Genomic DNA, 7,464 nt, shown 5'->3' with positions numbered 1-7,464 from the left:
GTGTTGGCTGTTGTCATTTTTTTAATTTGACAATCTAAGGGAAAAGAGGGCAGTGGCCCTGACTATAGAATCAAGGTATGGCAAGTTTTAAAAATTCTTGTGGTGAAAAAATCTCAAGAAGCAACCATGTAGATTGCTTAATATATAAGAAAGAAAAAAAAATTCTTGTGGCACACTGGGTGAAAAATCACTGGCCTAGAGAAGGATGATCTGTATTTTTAAAGGTTTGCTTATTAAAGAAAAAGGTCTTATTTCTTCAAGGAAATATAAAACAGAACATAAAGATGCTGGTAACTTGAAAGAGCTACAAGACTGCTCTTCTAAACTCACTGAAATTGGCTTTAACTCTACAAAAAAAGACCATTTTTCTATGATGTGGTAAAATGGCCCATAAGGCTTTATTAAGGGAATGGGGACAAACATTTCATTGTAGTTAACTTTAATATTGAAAAGTTGCATGAAATTTTCATAATTTTAATTTAAGTGAAAGAAAGAAAAATACAAAATATCATAAGCCCAATTTTGTAAAAACTGGAAAAATGCCTGTTAAAAATTTAAAGCAATATATACTAAAAAATTTAGCATTTGTTTTCCCTGTATATTGAGATTATTTATTGGTGATATTTACCTGCTTTATTTTTTTGTGCCACTGTCCACTTTTACAGTGATTAGGTTGTATTTTCTTAAGGAAAAATATGACTTTAAGAAAACGCAAATTACAATAATACAAAGCCTTCACCACCAATAGAAATAAAACAGGGAAAATATTAAAAATGCTACTTTGGGAAGTGGGACTTCGTGGATTCTTCCTTCTTCCCTTCCTCTCTTTCTTTCTTTCTTAATCTAGGACTTGGCAAACTTTTCTGTGAAGGGCCAGATAGTAAATATTTAATTCTTTGTAGACCATATAGTCTCTGTTGCAGCATCTCTACCCTACATTATAGTGCAAAAATACAGTAAAGACAAAGAGGGAAGTCTCTATGGATTGGTATGGAAAGACTGACAAGTTCCCCCTGTCTGGTTTGGCTCAGTGGCTAGTGTTTCGGCCTGTGGACTGAGGGGTCATGGGTTTGATTCCGGTCAAGGGCAAGTACCTCAGTTGCAGGCTCCTTCCCGGCCCGGGTCCTGGTCGGGGCTCATGTAGGAGGCAACCCATCGATCTGTTTCTCTCTCCCTCTCTCTTCCACTCTCTAAAATCAATGAACATATCCTTGGGTGAGGATAAAAACAAAACAAAACAGGGTAGTGGGCCAGATTTGTCCTTAGGCCATGTTTGCCAACCATCATTCAATTCTATTAGTCCATGTTTCCCAAAAATTTTTTAAAAGAAAGAAGCATTAATTTTTTTCCAGTTTTCTTACTTTTACAATTGTAATGACATCCAAATTTTTTCAAATGCGTGCATATACTCAGATAACTCATATTACAGATGTTATTCCTGGGGTAAAAACCATGCTGGGTTCTGCCACTCCACCTGAAATCCTAGGTCTCAGAGGTCATGGTTAGAATTGAAGTCACGGCTGGTGTGGCTTCTCCACGCTGGGAAAAGGAAATCCTTTCACTCCTACAGCCTCTGTATTCACATCCATTTTTATTATAATTATACTAGAGGCTTGGTGCATGACATTCGTGTACTTGGGGGGAGTGGTGCCCCTCAGCCCAGCCTGCGCCCTCTCGCAGTCCCCTGAGGGGTTCTTAGCACTGCTGCAGAGGTGGGAGAGGCTCCTGCCACCGCAGCTGAGCTGGCCAGCCATGAGCCCGGCTTCTGGCTGAGTGGTGCTCCCCCTGTGGGAGGGCACTGACCACCAGGGGGCAGATCCTGCATTGAGTGTCTGACCCCTTGTGGTCAGTGCATGTCATTGTGCCCGTTTGTTCCGCCGTTTGGTCAATTTGCATATTAGCCTTTTATTATATAGCATTATAAACAAAACTCTAATGGTCTGTTTTTCTATTTGTCGCTGTACTTTTAGTGGCAGTATGACAGTCTCTTGGTTTGATATATCCAAATTTATGACGAATTAAATCAAACCACTGTTCATTACAGTAGCCACCACCTCGTCATTCTATGCATTTCATTGTTCTACTAATTAATGATATGAATAATATCCAGTGCTAAGTCAATTGTGCACAAGTTTGAATCATTTGCTTTTTAAAAAACAAATAGGTTATGTGACTTTATTTCCCCTCTAGCTTTATTGAGGTATAATTGACAAAATTGTAAGAGATTTTTAATGAAAAGGTGTTTTTTTCCCCCAATAAGCTTGGCCACGTCAGAGCCATCAGAAGCCACTCCATTCAAGGTATCTGGCAACGGTTTCGGTGATGTTTCCTGAGGCTTCATCAGGACCTCAGTGTGGAGGAAACAGTAATTCTCCTGTGGTCACCGCAGGGCGCAAGTGGGGGCACTTTTCCCACTGGTATGACTCAGAAGTAACCCCACTGGCACCTCACTGGTTCAAAGAGGATGTTGTTGATAGGAGGCGGGGGTATATGAAGCCAGAGGCCAGGGCGGTTCAACGTCAATAATTTTGTGGTCCTTCGAAATGACTGTTGCTGTAAGCTGTGGTGATTTGGGGGTGGGAGGGAGGAGAGTTAGACACTAGTTTTTTTTTTAAAGTATTAACAGACTCTTTTGTTGGAGGCTTATTTTATTTATTTTGTTTCTTTGTGGTTTTTTAAAACTTTTTATCCCCTCCAATGTCTTCATTATCTAATTCACTATAGAACGAACTCATCTTGGCAAGATCACAGTAACTGAGGAGAGAGGGACGATGGGTGTCCGGGGGAGGGCCACGCTTGTGGGACAATGAATGCCATAAACTCAACAGAAAGGATGGATCAAGAACCACAGAGCATGTTCTTCAAATCACCAATCAATAAATCTATCACAAAGCACTCATTAAATCCCTACTGTGTTCTAGATCTCTGAGGCCGCTGGTACATTCTATTTGCTATCTATGCTCATGATCAGACAGAGACCATATGCTCCCACGGCTGATGGGAGGTCAGTGGAAAAGTACAGGGAACAGTTTTTAAAAATACAACTTTATAACTTACTGAAGACTCAAAATCTTGCTTATTAGAAGGGGGCTTTATTCAGGGGGCATTTTAATACTAATTAAGATCCTTTATTTGTGTGAGGAAGTGTTTTTTTGCGTGTTTTCTTTTTTAGGTTAAAGTAATTTAGCTTTTTAAAAAAATCTTTGTTGTTGAAAGTATTACGTATGTCCCCCCTTTTTTTATATATTTTATTGATTTTTTACAGAGAGGAGGGGAGAGAGATAGAGAGAGCTAGAAACATCGATGAGAGAGAAACATCAATCAGCTGCCTTCTGCACATCTCCCACTGGGGACGCGCCCGCAACCCAGGCACATGCCCTTGACCGGAATCGAACCTGGGACCCCTCAGTCCGCAGGTCGATGCTCTATCCACTGAGCCAAACCGGTTTTGGCTACATATGTCCCCTTTTTTTCCCCCACTGACCCTTTCAAGCCTGCACCTATTACATATGTCCCCTTTTTTCCCCCACTGACCCCTTCAAGCCTGCACTATCCCCAACCCCAGGCCTTCGCCACACTATTGTCTGTGTCCATGGGTTATGCATACATGCATACAAGTTCTTTGGTTAATCTCTTCACACCCATTGACCCACCCCTCACCCCTGCCTTCCCACTGAGATTTCACAGTCTGTTCTTTGCTTTTATGTCCCTGGATCTATTTTGTCGATCAGTATATTTGGTTCATTAGATTCCACATATGAGTGAGATCATGTAACTTGTCTTTGTCTGACTGGCTTATTTCACTTAGCGTAATACTCTCCATGTCCCTCCATGCTGTCTCAAAGAGTAAGAGACCCTTCTTTTTTACTGCTGCATAGTATTCCATGGTGTAAATGTACCATAGCTTTTTTATCCACTCATCTGCTGATGGGTACTTGGCCTAGTTCCAGATCTTAACTATTGTAAATTATGTTGCTATGAGCATAGGGGTGCATATATTCTTTCTAATTGGTGTTTTGAGTTTCTTAGGATATATTCCTAGAAGTGAGATCATTGGGTCAAATGGCAGTTCCATATTTAATTTTTTGAAAGTGTTTCTTAATTGCCCATGTTAAAAAAAACAAAAGCACATTTATAGGTTTCCTATTTAATTTGGTAGCAAAAGGGTATAGGAAGGCCTGCCTTATAAGGATTCCAACAGAAGAACAAATGAATCGGATTCACTTGCTCTGGGAGGAGTCCCAGGCCTCACAGCTCCTGAGGTCCTGGCAGTGGTTTGTATTCGAGCTTCTCTGCAGATGATCGGACACTCACCAGTATGATCTGCATGTCCCAGAGGACATCAAGATACCACCCTGGCACGAGTCCTGGGCTGGAGTTGACCCCGATGGTCTGGGAACATCATAAGTATCCTCTCTCTTTGATAGATCTGCTCGTTATTTCATATTAGACTTGCAAGAGCCATAGGTAATTGCTGTAAGGAAAGAAATGGACTTAGGTGATCAGCCCCCTTCAGGATCCGCATGGACACGGATGGGTTGGGTGGGTGAGCTCTAGGATGTGAGGGGCACTTCAAACTTTGTTCTCCTGCAGGCTGAGCACCACCTCCTGCTGACTGACCAAGGATACTTTTCAGGGATGAAGGACATTTCAGTTTTGAACTACATATTTTTTCTTGAGGTCAAAACATTTTATAAGTACATATCTCTGGAATCACAAGTGGGAAAATTTGACTTGTTTTGCAAGAATTAATTTTCTTTTCTTTTCATGTAAAGTACTCCTAGATTATTGTTCCCATTGTAATGAATTTTATGCTTTCTGGGATTTTTAAAAAGTTAACACAGAATGAACTGGAAGAGGTAGTTAAAAAGAAAAAAGTGTGTGTGTGTGTGTGTGTTGAAAATTGCTGCTACATAACTAGTAAAATATAGTATCTGTGAATCAGATAGGCACAGGTTAAAATCCTACTACCTCCAGAATTTATTAACTAAATGAATTGGAGCAAATTAAAAACAGATGACTTTAATTTTTTCATCTGTAAAATAGGTATTATCTTAACTGTTTAGCCCTAAAAGGCAGAGGGGGTATTCAATAAATGACAATTTTTATTATTATAATGAAAGCTAAGAAAACTGTATGGAATTCATGGCCCACTTCCATAGTTGCAGAGTTTGATAGCTTTTTATTATTTCATCCATTTGACTAGTGAATCTTAATAGCTGTTAACCTCAGTTTCAGGCCACCAGACTTTAAAACACCCATTTCCTAGGTATTGAAATGAGGCGTCCGGGACTCATGGGTCATGGACATGAAGGTTGGCCAATCCATTCTGCACATCCTATGTCACAGTTCTTAAATTGGTCATTCTTAAGTGTCTAATAATGTTACTGCTCAAGAGAACTTGGAGCGAAAAGTTATACTCATTTGTCAAGTTAAATTAGTAAGAAGCAGTTCATTGTCTGAACTTTACTTCTAGGCAGGAGGAGGCTCAGGAAGTGAGTACTGGACAAGAGAGTCTGGGCTGAAGGAGCCAAGTAAGCTGATATCTCTCTCTCTCTCTCTCTCTCTCTCTCTCTCTCTCTCTCTCTCTCTCTCTCTCTCTCTCTCTCCACACACACACACACACACACACACACACACAGCATAATCTTTATATCATATTCTTTTGGAGAGTAAAGAGCTCCTCAAAATTATGTGTTTTTCAATGGCTGAATTTTGCTATTAACACCCAGAATGATGGTTCTCAATATTGGCAGCACGCGAGAATCATTTGAGGAGCTTCATAGAAATGCTGATACCTGGGCCCAAGCTCACAACCATTGTCTAGCATTTGGTGGGGTGGATCCCAGACATGGCTGCTTTTTAAAAAGACCCCTCAATGATCCTTCTGTACATTCCAGTTTGGGAACCACTGCCCCTGAAATATTTTCAATTGAACTTATTTTTGATGAGCTGATGACCACTTACCCTGAACAGTCAGGACTTCTAGTGCTTTTATTTGCTATTTAAATGTTTGCTTTCTCTGTTGTTGCTGTCAGTCACCCTATCTCCTTCCCCTTCCTCTCCTTTTTCTAATTCGAATATCTTGAGGATGTTTATATGAGCTGGGGAAGCTGCTAACCAAAATTGTCAGAATTGTGGTTCATGATCATTCTACCCATTGGGCTAGCGGCTTTTTGGTCTTCTGAACTTCTAGCTTCAAGGTCTCCGATTATTCGAGTGCCTGTGGTTCCTAGGTCATGGGTTTTGGGAACTGGGAGTCCAGAAATGCAAATCATGGAGAAGAGGGTAGGCCATTGGGTACACTGCAGCCCCTCTATTTTTAAATTGTGGAGATGGAGAAAGAGCCCCAGGAAGTCTGCTTGGTATCAAAAGGCAGAACAGAAACAACCCGGAACCCTGGAAACCTGTGTTTAATACTGTCTCTCTCATTAGCCATGGGATCTGGGCCCAGTTATTTTACTTCTCTGGTCTATTTCTTTAACTCTTAATAAGGAAAATGGATTAAGTGGTTTATAAAACTAAGATAGTTTAAACAGAAATTCATATAGGCTAATATAACAATTATGTGTGTACCTACCACCCCCTCAAATAACTCCTATTACTTTGCCATATTTGCTTTCTTATATGATTTTAAGATACCTTTAAAGCCTCTTCTGAATCCTCCCCTGATCCTATTATCTTCTCTTCATCTCCAGAAATCATCATTATCTCACTCTTGAGGTTTATCATGCCCATGTGTACTTATTACACCACAACTACACCTGCCCATGAACAAATGTATCGCACCATTTTGCTTATTTTTACACTTGAAATGGATGGTATGACTAGTCTTAGACTTCTTCAATTTGATTTTTAAAAATTTAGTCTCATATTTTGAGGTTAACCCCTTTTGATGCCTATGGTTCCGGTTTGTTGTATATGGTATCCCATTAAATGACAATACCACTTATTGCCAGTCTTCTAATGAAGAATCCAAAGTTGTTCAACATAGAGAAATTTTAAGGTGTCTTCCAATTTGAGCCCTCTAGACTTTGGCATAAAAGTGTGATTTTTTTCTGAAGAAGTTTTGTAACAACAAATTTGGTGTTTCCCATTGTTCTCAGGTGTCCACTTTTGCAAATCATACGTTGTGGGTGTGAGTGAGATAACCAGAAGTCTGACCTTGGACCAGTGGGTCATCCCTCTCTTTAGTGAGCCCTGGAGTGGCCATATCACCCCGTGGGTAAAAGCACAGACTTGGGAACCAGTTAGACTTTGTTTTGCATCTTAACTTTGCCATCTGGGAGTTGAAGATCTTGGGAAAATTGTGTAACCTCTCTGATCCTGAATTTTCTCATCTAGAAAATAAGAAAAACAATTTCTACCACATATGATCATGAGGGTTCAAAAAGATAACGCATGTAAAGTACTGGGAGGCATGACTGCAACCTAGCAAATGCTGATAAAGTGATAAGACAGGTA

The sequence above is a fragment of the Myotis davidii genome, unplaced genomic scaffold (genome assembly GCF_000327345.1).
Source record: "Myotis davidii unplaced genomic scaffold, ASM32734v1 scaffold235, whole genome shotgun sequence".
Classification (NCBI taxonomy): Eukaryota; Metazoa; Chordata; class Mammalia; order Chiroptera; family Vespertilionidae; genus Myotis; species Myotis davidii.
Note: the sequence above shows the minus strand (reverse complement) of the source record.